The 15,851-nt window shown below is 34.5% G+C and overlaps 2 long non-coding RNA genes across 7 annotated transcripts in view; one reads left to right on the forward strand and one right to left on the reverse strand.

Annotated features, from left to right (window-relative positions):
• The window catches only part of LOC140611694 (uncharacterized), a 754,568-nt gene that overhangs the window by 654,077 nt on the left and 84,640 nt on the right, over positions 1 to 15,851 (forward strand). The gene's annotated exons all lie outside the window — the stretch shown is intronic.
• LOC140611693 (uncharacterized) overlaps positions 1 to 15,851 on the reverse strand; it is a 97,166-nt gene that overhangs the window by 63,218 nt on the left and 18,097 nt on the right. The window lies entirely within an intron of this gene.

Below are 15,851 nucleotides of genomic sequence, written 5' to 3' on the forward strand. Positions count from 1 at the left end.
ATGTGCAAAAAAGCATATTCAAAATCTGTGAGCTGGAAAAAGCGTGGAGAACCCTACACCTGATAGAAGCCCTGTATCATATATATTCAATGAGCAAGCAGAAGAATGGTGCTGGGTGAATGAACTAATATCATTGCATATGTAAAGATATGTAAATAAGTTAAAATATTTTAGACAGAAGGGTGGAGACATGATACGTGCCATTTTAAAATTTCATTTTTGTTGCCATGAGGACAATGGGTGGGTGGGTAGTTTTCATGAAAGGGAAAGCTTGATCAGTTGGAGGCTCTTCTACATAGTCCGGATGATAAATGATGGTGATTTGGATTTGACTGATGCCCATGCAGATATGAAGAAATGGAAGGATTTAAGGTGTATTTTGGAGGTTAAATATTAAAATTTTGGAAATTTAGATGAGGGAGATGAAAAAGTATGATTGCAACTGGATGTGGAGGGGAGAGATAAAAGATTGAGTTAAACAAAATTAAGGTTAAGATTCTTAAAAATTTGCAAGTAGAGAGATCAAGTATTTAGTTCATATGCAAATCTAAGTATCAAAGAAAAGGATAGAGAGAACAAAGATAAGGTCCCTTGGCCAAATATTGTAGAATGAGAAGAGTTCAGGAGATTGCAAACGGTGATTTCACAACATTTGGAAGACAAGAGAAGGCTCTTTTAAGGAAAAGAGAAGGCTCAGTTATCCCTAGTGTTGTGATCATCAGTACTTTCAATATGGAAAACCCCAGCATCATCAGGCTTAAAATTATAGACAAAAAAAAAAGTTATAGCCAAAAACTTTAATCAGGGCCAGATCCTAGAATACAAACATATCCACTCACCTACTAAAATAGAGATCAAGAAAGTTGTTCCCAGATGAACATCAACAGAAAGGTGAGAATAGAGAGTACATTTGACCCCTAAGGTACCCATACTCTTCTGCCAAAGGAAAGACTGAAAATAAACTGACGACAATCTCCAGCTCTAAAACCATTTCAAACTTGTTTTCTTACTTAGCACTTCTGCCTTTTTCTATATAAATCTTCAACCTCTTAAATCTTGTACATAGGTGTGCAAGTCTATCAACCTGAGCAATGTGTACTTACGCTAAAGGTCATAGTAAGAGCCACACCGTCCCTATTTCCTTTGCTCTGGTACAGGTTGCTGGCTGGTTAACACATTGCCTGCCTTCCCTTCTTCCTATCACCCCCACCTAGAGAATACTATTGGACACCCACAGTGCAATGATACAGGTCAACCAAATGAAGGAGGATAAGGGGTTACCACACACTGAAACATATAATACTCTCACTTATGTTTCCCACATGTGAAATCTGTCCTTTAAAGACCTGACTTAATGCACATGCTTGTATTGTTTAAGTCATAACATTCTCTACTTTTTATTTTTTTTATTTTCTTAGTTTTTGAAACTAGCATAAGGATGTTATAACACACCATATGCACATTATTACCCTCACTGTAGGTGTCTATTGATAGTATGCATTCTTCAATGATTCTAGAATGGAGCAGAAATATTGTGGTTAGTATATAATCTCGTTGTAACTGAGGAAAATATTGTAAAAAGATTTTATACTATTCATCTGCAGATTAATGTTTCCTGTGTTTTAAAAGGCATGTTACCCAGCAGCAGATGAATGGTATAAAATGTTTAATTAAAGTCAGTCATAGCCTGCTGGCAAGAAATGACCTTACCTTCAACTCAACACTGGGACCAAAAGCATCTATTGTTTTCATTTTAAAGGAATTCAATGAAGAATATTATTTTTTGGCTTAATTCAAAAGCCATTTATTGAGTGCTTATTATGTGCAAGTATTTGAGGGCGCTAGGCATTGGGGAGTTTCAAACATGGATATGAAAGCATTATGTCTAGAAGAAGCTCACAGACTGGTCATCCACATAAGCATGTGCCACTAAGCCGTGGTGTATGATATACCAGGGCAAGAGATGTGATAGAGACAAGAGTCACGTTGAGGATGGGATGGGAAGATTTCAGCAATGCTTTCAAACATGGTATTATTATATCAGATGATCTATATAGAAATGATTTTATTCCAAATAGAAAATAGAGAGGAAACATAAAGTCAAGCAAGTAAATCTGCCTGGTACATTGTGGTGCTGAGCGCATGGAAGATCTTTTATGACTTACCAAACATCTTCTTCTTGGATACCCTGATCTCATGAATGACAGCACCCCTGAGGAATTTTCCCAAGTCAGAAATGTAGCAAGCCCCCTTGATTCCTCATTTTGAATTACTTCCACACAAAATCTTCTGTCATCAAATCCGAGCAATATTACCTTTAAATATCTTTCAAAATTTTCCCTTCCTTTCTAACCTCACTGTCTGCCACTACCTAGGTTCAGACAATTCTAGTTCCTCATCCATGCTACTCAAAACAGCCTCTTAATCATTCTCTCTGTCTTTAATCTATTCCTTGCCACAATTTAACTTCCACATTTGAGCCAGAATGAACCTTCAATTCCAAATAGAACTGTGTCATTATCCTACTCAAAATCCTTTAATGACTTTCTAATGCCTTCAAGGCCCTATTTCAAACTCTTTGATCTGATAGAAAAGGCCCTTTGTGATTTGGCCCCAATTTCCCCACTTTATGTTCTTTACTCACTACTTTTTTACCATCTAGGGTCCTGTGCTCATCAATCTCCAGTCTCTCTCTTCCCTTCCTTCTCTTTCTCTCATCACACACACACACACACACACACACACACACACACACACACACACCTTTATATTCAGGGTTTATTTACCCAGAACTCTGTCTCTCTTGCCATTTCACTTAGCCAATTCATGCTTTAAGACTTCCTTGTTCATCACAGATAGCACTTCTTCTGACAGGTGGGAGCTCTATTTAATCTCTGAAACTTACTTCGAGTTTATATGCTTCTCCTATATGTCTCCATAGCACATTTTTTCATACCTCTTCCATAACACTCCTCACAGTGTATAATTTGTTTGATTTTTACTCAGCTGTCATGATTACTTTGAGGATGTTTTCATATTCACATTTTTTGTTTTAGTTTTTATCTCTAGCACTTCGTTCATTATCTGCACATAGTAAATGGGAAGTTTCTTAAATATTAACAAAAGAATAAGTGATCAAATAAAGGAATGGAAGTGCTTACCTGCTTTTGTTTGCCCTGAAGCCTTTCTTTGGAACCTAAGTTTGCCCTATTGCAACTGTATATCTCAGTCCTTCATTTTCTAGATTTAGAGAGAAGCATGCAGTCCAAGCTATTTCATGTAGGAGATATCAATAGATCCTTGATGACCACTTCTTAAAATATTTTAGGTAATAGTCAAGCATCAGAGGTGTCTGATTAAAATTTAGATTGTATGATTTAACAAAAGGGCAGTTTAGGAGAAATTTACCTTGCTTGTTGTAGTAGGGACTGGCTATTGCCTATCCAGGTGTCATTCACCATATCATCCATGTTTGGCTCACTTCAATTTTATTTAGGTGCCCAACCTCTCCCACATGATTTAGACTTAAATTCCTATCAGTCTAAGCCAATCATACAGTTCCAGGTTCCATGTCAGTGATTTGTTTAGAGGTCAGGGTAATACGAGGAAATGCCTCTTGGGGAGTTTCTGAGAAAGATTTTATGTTCTTAATTAGGACAGAGGAGTCCTTTTACATGAGGTAAAAGGTTTTGCTTCTTTCATGTTACTGCTGGAATGGTGACAGTCACCCCGAGATGAGGTATACCAGCCTGAGGCCAAGGCCACACATTTGGAGTGGAAAAGTGAATAAATTCAAAGAAACTGCATTTTTGATGATATTAAGTTGCTGACTTAACTGCCTTGGGTCACCCAATGCTGAGAATTCTTGATATGTGAGATGGTAAATTGTCCTTATTGTTCACTCCAGACGAAATGTGATTTATGTTACTTGCAACAATAATTTTCTTAATTGATAGTGATGGTATTAAATTATTCAAATCTAAAATTAATACTCACATTTAATTCAGGGTTTTAAAGTTTTTTTCTTTGACTGTTTGAATATTTTGATAACCTTCCCCTTTCTCAAAATTCAATCCAATTACTTGAATGTTAAATAAAACAAACAAAAGTTAATAATATAGATGAAATGGTAGGGTATGAAGTGTTGAGAACCAAACTTAGTCACCTGATAAATGTGTGATACATTAAGATTTGACAGAAGTTTCAAATAAATATTTGAGGAAACATGATCTTAATCCAAGCTTCTCATACAATATCCACTTTGAGCTATACTGCATAATCTCACCTCACTAAAATATGAAGTATCACAAAGCAATCAAAAGTAGTATGACTGAGGAAATATAATTTTCCAAACACTAAAAAAAATTATGTCATTTTATTTGTATTTTAAATACAATGTAATAAATATCACAAAAATAATACATCACATACATATTTCCATATTATTAATTAGGGCAAAACAAAAAACAATATTTGTATTGTTCAATATGATGTATGATAATTGCTTAAAGTAATTTGCTATATAACATAACTCAGTGATATATATAATGTTAAACATAAATATTAAATTAACTTTATAGAGCACAAATATATTAATTTAGATTGTTGTCAATTGGGGATATATTATTTTGCAGGAGAAAATAAAACTAATAATAATTGGAACAAAAATAACTGACTTTGAAACACTAATGATTTTCTGTTTATACACTGAGTTCAGAAAAATTAAGGAAAATGTTGATTTTGATGACGAGGAGCCAAAAGATGAGGTAAATCCGGGTTTGTCCACCTCCCAAACTTACGTACTTTCAATTTATACTCCACCATATAGTAGCAGGTGGAATACCTATTTTTTAGTAAGATCAATAAGAACTGATTTTTATCCCCTTAATATACTTTCTTTGCTCACATTGTAGTAAGAGTCAATCATTATGGCTTATTATAAAGTTGCATTTACATTCAGGAAAGCACCGATTTCATTTTGGAAAAAGTACCCATTTGGACTGGAGAAAGGCAAACAATGATTAAGCGTTGATAAGAAAGATGGTTAAGACATGGGAAATTAGCATGAAATACTACACAGCATTTTAATGATTTTAATAGTCATCATTATTCCAGGTATGCAAGGATAAAGATAGCCAGTGTATGTATCCTGTACAAAATATTTCACTTTCAGTTCCCTAAGATATTCCCCCATGCTAAGATGGTGAAATTTTATATCAAAATGTCAATTAAAAAAACATGAAAAACATGATTTCCCATAAAGAAAATTTTCTAGAATATAGGTTTTCCCAGAAGACCATAAAATAAGGAAAACTGTGCATGTTGAATTTTCTCTTTTAAGATTTTATTTTTCCTTTTTTAAAAAAAATTTTTTTTTTCATGAGAGACACACAGAGAGAGGCAGAGACATAGGCAGAGGGAGAAGCAGGCTCCCTGAAGGGGAGCCTGATGCAGGACTCGATCCCAAGACCCTGGGATCACAACCTGAGCCAAAGGCAGACATTCAACCCCTGAGCCACCCAGGTGCCTCTGCATGTTGAATTTTTAACTTAAGTTATATTGGGTTATGCTTTGGGTTGTACGTAAATGGTTGGAAAACATAACATGATTATACAGACTTCTGTTTCAAGGTGGCAGACCTAGCTCATATATTTATCTGACATATACAGTAAAGAAGGGATTCTTTCAACATATCTGACATTTTTGTGAATTTATAGACAATAAAAAGTAAGTGACATTGGAAGTAGATTGTAGTAAAGTGACAAAATTCTACCTTAGATTCTTTAGTTTCTAAAGTGACCATTAGGGTAATAATGAGATTTCTGTGGAATGTTTCTTTTTCTTCATCTATGAAAATCAGTTCCCCAATAATCAGTGATTCACAACTGATTATTTACTAATTTACCATGATAGTAGATATAAAAGGAAAAGTAAATTTCATCAAAATAATAAAGAGTTCACTTATGAATATATTGTGATTGATACGATGTGAAATATCTATGAGAAGACCTCCAGGCAGAGCCTATAAATGGATATTTTGTTTTGGCTCCACTGTCAATTTTATTTTTATTTATTTTTAAAGATTTTATTTACTTATTCTTGAGAGACACAGAGAGAGAGAGGCAGAGATAGGCAGAGAGAGGAGCAAGCTCCTCGTGAGGCTTTCCCAGGACCCTGGGATCATGACCTGAGCCAAAGGCAGACGCTCAACCTCTGAGCCACCCAGGCATCCCCACTGCCAATTTTAGATCCTATAGGTTCCTAGTTCCATTTTTCTTCAGTCCTAAAATAAAATGCATTATATTTAACCTGCTCTGGTTAAAAGCTTGAACCATGCTTTCAAGATTATTCCTTTTAAAATATGTCCATGGGTATCTCATTGTGGTTTTGATTTGTATTTCTTTGGTGGCAAGTGTTGTGGAGCAGTTTCTCATGTGCTTGTTGGCCATGTGTATGTCTTCTTTGGTGAAATTTCTGTTCTGCATCACTTGCCATCAGGGAAATACAAATCAAAACCACGATGAGATACCACCTCACACCAGTGAGAATGGGGAAAATTAACAAGTCAGGAAACCACAAATGTTAGAGAGGATGTGGAGAAAGGGGAACCCTCTTGCACTGTTGGTGGGAATGTGAACTGGTACAGCCACTCTGGAAAACTGTATGGAGGTTCCTCAAAGAGTTAAAAATAGAGCTGCCCTACGACCCAGCAATTGCACTGCTGGGGATTTACCTCAAAGACACAGATGCAGTGAAATGCCAGGACACTTGCACCTCAATGTTCATAGCAGCAATGTCCACAACAGCCAAACTGTGGAAGGAGCCTCAGTGTCCTTCGACAGATGAATGGATAAAGAAGATGTGGTCTATATATACAATAGAATATTACTCAGCCATCAGAAAGGATGGATACCCACCATTTGCTTCGACGTGGATGGCACTGGAGGATATTATGCTGACTGAAGTAAGTCAACCAGAGAAGGACAATCCTTATATGGTTTCACTCATATAGGGAATATAAAAAAGAGTAAAAGGGATGATAAGGGAAAGGAGGGAAAATGAGTGGAAAAAATTAGAGAGGGAGACAAAACATGAGAGACTCCTAACTCTGGGAAATAAACAAAGGGTAGTGGAAGGGGTGGTGGGTGGGAGGATGGGGTATCTGGGTGACAGACACTGAGGAGGGCACTTGATGGGATGAGCACTGGGTGTTATGCTATATATTGGCAAATCGAACTTCAATAAAAAAGTAAAAATAGATTTAAAAATAAAAATAAACAAACAAATAAATAAATAAATAAAATATGTCTATGGGGGTAGTTAGATGGTACAGTCAGTTAAGCAACCAACTCTGAGTTTTGGCTAAGGCTCTGATCTCAGGGTCATGAAATTGAGCACCAGCTCAGGCTCCAGGCTTGGAAGAGTCTGCTTAAGCCTCTCTCCCTCTCTGCCCCTCATCCTTCCCTCTCTGTCTCTCTGTCAAATACGTAAATCTTTTTAAAAAAAGAAATAAAATTGCCCATGATTCAGAATCAACTGGAAGTTAATTCTAGAATTTAATCCTGAAGTTCTCTCCAAATTTTCTGATTTGGTAAGTTTGATACATAGTAACCACTCAATAATGGATTGAATAGAATATACCAGATAAATGAGAATAAATAAGAACAAATGAGTGAATGAAATGACATTAGAATCTCTATGCATGTATTTGTACTCTTACAGGCAGTAGATTAATATAGGTATATATACTAAGAGCTATTTTTTCCACACAGAGTTTAGCTTTTTACTCAATAGAAATGACGGTTGTTATTGCTTTCTTTGATGTCTGTGTTATGAGTTGAACCAGAGCATCTTCCAACATAACCAAGTGTTGAAATTACCAACACTATTTACATCCAGAGAGAACGTTATTACAGCTTGTAACCTGAAGATATCAGCAATCTGATTGGCAACATTTTGTGAGGCAAGCTCTAACTCAATTAATCTCTCTTCAATCACCATAATTGATGAGTTCTCACATAAATTCTCCTTTTTTTCTTCCAAAATTACCTTGTCAACAATAAAAGCAAGGGAAATATGAAAGAACAAAGCACTTTTATAAGTTCCAAAGATTCTAAAATGATTTTTATCCCCTCTTGGTAGACACTTTCTTTGCGCAATACTTCTTTTTAGTAGCACATCTGACACTGGATGTCTGACCTCTGCTACTCTAATAGTTGTTAATGGAAACCTCACCTCATGCAAAGATAAAATGGATTTTTGGCAGCTGTGAGAGATTATGAAGAGTAAGACCAATCTTAGTTGGAATAAGAAGAAAAGAAGGCATCTGTACCTTAAACTCCTCAGCTGGTTTTCATTATACATCAAGCCTACATTTATTACAAAGAGGGTAGCCAAGAGACAGACATTGATAGGTCTTTGCACTTAGAATAAGAAGGCCAGTACTTGATAAATTCTACTTTTCATCTTGACTTGAGTTCAAATGACTCTTAAATCTGTTTGAATTATACGGGATATATCTGGGAAACAAACTCAAGAAGACCTCTAATTTTGTCCTTATCTGATTGGTTTGGCCTTTATTTTTATCTTGAGTATTGTGAAATTTTAGTTCTTCCAACTCATTAAAAGAAATAAGTGGTTCTATAAATCCCTAAAGTTTTATAAATAAAACTCACTTAAAATTGGTTTTATGATATGCTTTATATATTTATGTTTAATATGGTTTTGTTTGATGTCTTGGGAATTTACAATATGACCAAACAAAGAAGAGGGTATATACATAGTCCTGATATAGGAACAGCTTGATTTGAGCCTAATTTCCACAAGTAGAGATCAGTTGCATTAGAATTCTAAGGGTTATTCTTTGTTGTGTTTTGTAATGCTTATGTATTTAAATGTTGGTAAGAGAAATAAAATTCTGGATCTTGAACATTTTCTAAAGCATTAATATAACTGTAAGTCTAGAATACATAATATTTTAGAGGATTAGAAAAGGGACAACAGAGGGCTTATACCCAGATATTTGAATCAAGGGAATAAAATACAGATCTATTCATATTACATATTTGAGTTCAAAGGAAGAATGGTAGTTTCAGAGGTAACATATTTGGAGAAGTTTTAAGTTACTTTGAGAGAGGAGTAAGAGAAAATGAGGGCACAGATCATTGGGAAAAGTCTATGAAGAAAACCAGTTCCATGCAATTCAATAAAATTTAAATAAACACTTGAAATATATATGAAACTTATATATAAGGCATTGTATTTCATAAGTTTTGAGATGGTTAAAGGATATGACCCCTATAATCAGTGAGCCTATAAACTAATGACAAGCCAGAAGGGTACAAATGATTTTACCTCACTGTGAATCAAGATGGTGAGACTATGGCTAAGCTTCTAGAATTGAGGTGTTTTTAAATTTATTGGCAGATAATGTATTCACATAACTCACATAAAGGATATATATTTACTGAAAAGTCCTCTTTCTGTCTCTGCTCCCCTTTTTTAAAAATTTACTTGTTCATGAGAGACGCAGCGACGTAGGCAGAGGGAGAAGCAGACTCCTGGAGGGAGCCTGATGCAGGACTCGATCCTAGGACCCCAGGATCACGACTTGATGCCCAACCACTGAGCCACCCAGGAGCCCCAGTCTCTGCTCTCCTTAACTGTGATCAACTTTTGATAATTTCTTATTTATCACCTAGAGAATTTTATTCACATATAGAAGCCAACATAGATATAAACTGTTTTTCCCCATTTTTACAAAAATTATACTAGACCATATACATGTTCTGCATTTTGATTGTTTTGTTTTACAAAAGATGTTGACGATATTTCCATACAAAGCATAAAGAGCTTATATTTTTGTTTTGTGTTCCACATCCATGTTATTCTACTATATGAATATGTTATAATGTATTTAATCACCATTGAGGTATGTTAAAAACAAAAACAAAAACAAAAACAAAAACAAAAACAAAAAAACAACAGGAGTTCCTGGGTGGCTCAAGCAGTTAAGTGTCCTACTTTTCATTTTGGCTCAAGTCATGATCTCAGGGTTGTGAGATTATGCCCCAGCATGGGCTCCACACTCCGCAGAGAGGCAGCTCCTCTCCATCTCCTTCTGCCCTTCTCCCTACTTGTCTATGTACTCTCTCTATCTCACTCATAAAAACATTAAATATTAAAAAAGCAGCAACAACAACATTGCTGCAAACATAACCTTTTAAACATATTTTATCCTCTTACATACCTGCTGGCGTAATTGTATGATGAATTTTTATATGAAATTGCTGAAGCATGGGATGTCTGGGTGGCTCAGTGGTTGGGCACCTCCCTTCCACCCAGGGTGTGATCCTGGAGTCCCGGTATCGAGTCCCGCATCAGGCTCCCTGCATGGAGCCTGCTTCTCCCTCTGCCTATGTCTCTGCCTCTCTCTCTCTCTCTCTCTCTCTCCCTCTCTCTGTGTGTGTCTCTCATATATAAATAAATAAAATCTTTAAGAATAAAAAAAGAAATTGCTGAAGCAAAGGATATATATGTATATAACGTCAGTAGTATGGTGACAAGGGCTGCTCATCAATATTACTGTTCTTCCTCTGAGTACAAAGTGAGATTGCACTTCTTCATCCACTGAGTGATATCTAGAGTGGCCTGCCACTTCCTGCGATAATTATGTAGCATACAGGATTAATAATCTTTATTATTTTAGGCACTGAGCCTATTCTGTTTCATGTAGATAAGATTTCCAAATTGCCCTTTATAGGGAATATGCCAATATATATGCATACCAAAACCATAGTCTTTAAAACATCGTTTATTTTTTTTTTAAAAGATTGTATTTATTTATCCATGAGAGATACAAAGAGGCAGAGACATTGGCAGAGGGAGAAACAGGCTCACTGTGACGACCCTGATGTGGGACTCAATTTCAGGACCCTGGAATCCTGACCCGAGCCAAAGGCAGATGCTCAACCACTGAACCACCCAGGCATTCCCATTGTTGGTCTTTTTATGTCAGATTTTTAAAAAAGTTGTATTACAATGGAATTTTACTTTGCATTTTCATTAATGCAGTGAAATTAAATCTTTTTGGATATTGACTTACATGTCAGAATGACTTACATGTCTTTTTGTTTTTCTTTTTTTTTTTTGTAAAATTATTTATTTACTTATTTGAGAGAGATAACGATATCGAGAGAGAGAGAGAGAGAGAGAGAGAGAGAGAATGAGCAGAAGGGAGAGGGAGAAGCAGGCTCCCTGCCAAACAGGGCGTCTAACATGGGGCTGGATCCCAGAACCCTGGGATCATGACTTGAGAACAAGGCAGACTGAGTGAGCCACCCACTAGTATGTCTTTTGGTATGAATTATTTGTTCATTCTTTTATATATTCAAACAAATAATTTTGAACACTTATTATGCAGCAGCCATTATTCTAGGTGTTAGAGAAATTGGAAATGAACAAAATAGTAAAACCTTAACTTATTTAAGTTTACCATTCCAGTGAATGTAGGAAAATAAGAAACAGACCAATAAAATGCAAGTATTTGAGACAGAAATTACTACCAAAGAGAAAATAAACTAGAATAGAGATATGTAACTAATAGGATGAAGTTGGTTTGCAATTATGAAACCTAATCTGGAAGCATAGGGTAAGAGGAAATGAGATGGTGAGTCACGTGGATATTTGGGGAGAACATTCCAGAAAAGAGAAACAGCAAATACAAAACACCTGATGTAGAGTACATTTGGTGCTAAAAGAGCTGCAAAAAATAATATGTCTAGGGAAAAAAAATGATGCAAAAATATGAGGAGATGAGGGCACACAGGGCATAGTTCTGATTATACAAAACCCTACAGGTCATTTTAAGGACTTTGGTTTTTATGCTACTGGAGATGATTGACTCGAAGGGCAATGTTTTTTATGCTTAAAAGGATGATTCTGACTGCTGTGTTCACCGTCCTTAGATTATTCTTATAGATGGTTTTAACATTTTCTTTCTTATGAATTGGTAGCAGGTCTGTTTATCAGGGAGATGGGCCTTTTGTCACATGAGTGACATGCATTTTGTCTCACTCTGTCATCTGCTTTTGTCTTTTTAAAAGTTTTTCACTCTTATCTATTACTTTGTGATGCAAGAAAGATTTTAATATAGTCAATTTTATCAAAATTATCTTTTCTGATTACTACATTTTAGTTGGAATTAACGTCTCCACTACAAAATTGTAAAATATTCTTGGTCCATTCTTATTTATCCATCATTTCTTCTCCCCATCTTTTTTATTTTTGTATTTTTAAAAGATTTTATTTATTTATTCATGAGAGACACAGAGAGAAGCAGAGACATAGGCAGAGAGAGAAGCAGGTTCCCTGTGAGGAGCGTGATGTGGGACTCAATCCCAGGATCCCAGGAACACACCCTGAGCCAAAGGGAGACTCTCATCCACTGAGCCATCCAGGTGTCCCTCCCAACCTTTTTTTTAAACATAAAAATCTTTAGGTCACTTGGAACTCATCCTTGTATGTAGTATGGATCTATCTAACTACTTTCTCACAGATTGTTTTTCAGTTCTCTTAACAATTTTTATTCACTTTTACTGAATGGGCAATATTTTTCTGACTAATTTTTAAAGATCGCTTTTATCATAAAGTCTTGTTTCTATAGAGATTATTTCTGAACTTTGTCCTCTCTTCTGTTGGCTTGTCTGCTTAATCATATTATAAGTTAGCATTGTTTTAATAGTGGAAATTTTATAGTATGTTCTAGTAAGTGGTATATCTAGTCTTTATTACTTACTCCTTTTTAGCTGTTTTCTAAATTTTTAGTTTTCTATTTAACTTTAGAATTACTTTGTCTAATTGAAGGAAAAATATATTAATATGTTTATTGAGATCATATTAAGTCTATAACAAAATTCAGGAATATTTCTGTTAGTATGATATTAAATATTATGACCAGGGTTATACATGCCATTTCTCTAAGTCTTTTAAGAAAGCCAAGGAGTTTTTCAAGTTTTCATTGCAATTTTTTCTTCTTGTTAAATTTATGCTTTAGATATTATACATTGTGTATCATTTATAAATTAGATCTTCTATTTCACTATATCTTCTAATATGTATTAGCTTGTGCATATGGAAGTTTTTTATTCAAATTAAATTTATTTATTTATATATATTAAATTTTAATTATTTATTCATGACAGATACACAGAGAGAGAGGCAGAGACACAGGCAGAGGGAGAAGCAGGCTCCATGCAGGGAGCCTGATGTGGGACTCGATCCAGAGTTTCCAGGATCACACCCCAGGCTGAAGGTGGCGCTAAACCGCTGGGCCACGGGGCTGCCCCCAAATTAAATTTATATCAATGTTTTTTGTTTTTGTTCTGCTGTTTTCTTATGTTATTGTTTATTATGTTTGGATTTTCCATATATACAGTCATATTATTTGAAAATAGTGATAGATATCTTTTCCTTTCCAACGTTATAATGTTTATTTCTTAACTTGTTTAGTCTCAATGACTGGTTTTCAAATATAATATTAAGTAAATGGAAGTGCATCAGGTTCTCATACCTGACCTTGCTGAAAATCTATCTACTAGTCCCCATTAGGCATGATGACAGTGTTTGTGTAGAAATAGATATACTTAATCATGTTAATAAGGTATTTCTTCTTTATTTTTTTAAGTTTTTGTTTAAATTCTAATTTGTTAACATACAGTGTAATATTAGTTTCAGGTATAGAATTCAGTGTTTCAACACATATAATGTTACAAACAAAACACACAGTAATACTGTCTTTCATATTTACCCTTTGCAGTTATCTCTACTAGTGTTCTTTATTTTTCATTTGGGTTCATGCTATTTTCTAGCAACTTTTTATTTCAAAAACAAACATATATAACACCCACTTTTCATCACAACCAGTGCCCTCCTTAATACTCGTCACCCACTTAACGAATCCCCTTGCCCACATCCCCTCCAGCAACCCTCAGATTGTTCTTGATGGTTAAGAGTCTGTTTTATGATTTGCCACTCTTTTTTTCCCCACGATGTTCATCTGTTTTATTTCTTAAATTCTACATATGAGTGAAATCATTTGTCTTTCCCTGACTGATTTATTTTGCTTACCATAATACACTCTAGCTCCACCCACATCCTCCATCTTGCAAATGGCAAGATTCCATTCTTTTTTATGGCTGAATAATATTCCATTGTGTATCTATACCACTTCTTTATCTATTCATCAGTTGATGGACATTTGGGCTACTTCCATATATTGGTTATTGTTGATAATGCTGCTCTAAACATAGGAGTGCATGTATCCTTTTGAATTAGTGTTTGTATATTCTTTGGGTAAATACCCAGTAATGCTATTGCTGGATCATAGGATAGTTGTATTTTTAACTTTCTGAGGAACCTCCATACTGTTTTCCAGAGTGGCTGCACCAGTTTGCATTCCCACCAACAGTGTGAGAGGGCTCCCCTTTCTCCACACCCTCACCAACATTGTTTTCTATATTGTTAATTTTAGCCATTCTGTTTGTTGTGAGGTGATATCTCATTATAATTTTGATTTGTGTTTCCCTGATGATTAATTATATTGACCATCTTTTCATGTGTCTTTTAGCCATCTGTATGCCAAGAAGGTATTTGTATTTAATTTCTTTCTATACAAAATGGATGTTAAATTTTATTAAATTTATTCGTATCTCTGATGATTTTATTTCTTTAAATTTCTAATATGTTATAATAATGTCAGCTGATGTGCCATATTTACATTCCTGGAATAAACTCATTTAAAAAATGTTACAGGGTTCTATTTTGAAATACCTTAGGATTTTTAATTAATATTCATAACTAAAATGTATCTATAATTTTATTTAATTATAAAGTAATCTGTTGGTAGACATTTGGGTTAAATCTAATTTTTGGCTACTATGAATAATGCTTCTGTGAATATTCATATACAAGTGTTTATGTAGACATTTTAAAATTCTCCTTGTAATATACATAAGATTGGAATTTTTCTGGGTCACAGGGTAACTTTATGCTTAACTTCTTAAACAATTGCCAAACTGTTTTTCCAGTCTTTTGTTTGTTTTTTGTTTTTTGTTTTTGTTTTCCAGTATTAAAGCCTATTTTTGTCTAATAATAGTATAGTTACTGTAGCTCTGTGTATTGCCCTTTGCATGGTATAATATTTTCTAACTTTATTTCACCCTATTTATGTTTTTAAATTTAAAATATGTCTTTTTTTGGACAGCCTATATTTGGATTATATTTTCTTCTTAACTTTTATATTAATTTCTACCTTTTGAATGGAATGTTTATTCCCTTTTATATTTAGTGTAATTATTGATGATTTAGTATTTATGTCTGTGATTTTGCTGTCTGTTTTCTATATGTGTTGTATCTTCTTTATTCCTCTATTTTTCCATTACTGCAACTTTTTGTATTAAGTAACTGTTAGATAATAAATAGATAATTTATCATTTTAATTCCCTTTTTGTTTATTTCACTGTATCTTAAGATTTATTTTCTTAGTGGCTGACCTGGTAATTACAATTAACATCTTAACATTTAACAATGTAGCTTAGACTAATACCGATCTGATTTCAGTAATTTCACTAATTACAGTAAATTTCAGTAAATACAGAACATTGCCTCTGTATAGCTCCTCTCCCTCCAGCTTCTTTGTTTTGTTATTGTCACACAAATTGCATCTTTTTCGTTGCATATGCATTGCTTCATACACTGTGTCCATCATCACAGATATGATTATTGCTTTATGAAGCTGTCTTTTTTTTTTAGTTTTTATTTATCTTTTTATTATTTATTTATTCATGTGAGAC

This window comes from Canis lupus, chromosome 20, assembly GCF_048164855.1.
Source record: "Canis lupus baileyi chromosome 20, mCanLup2.hap1, whole genome shotgun sequence".
Classification (NCBI taxonomy): domain Eukaryota; kingdom Metazoa; phylum Chordata; class Mammalia; order Carnivora; family Canidae; genus Canis; species Canis lupus.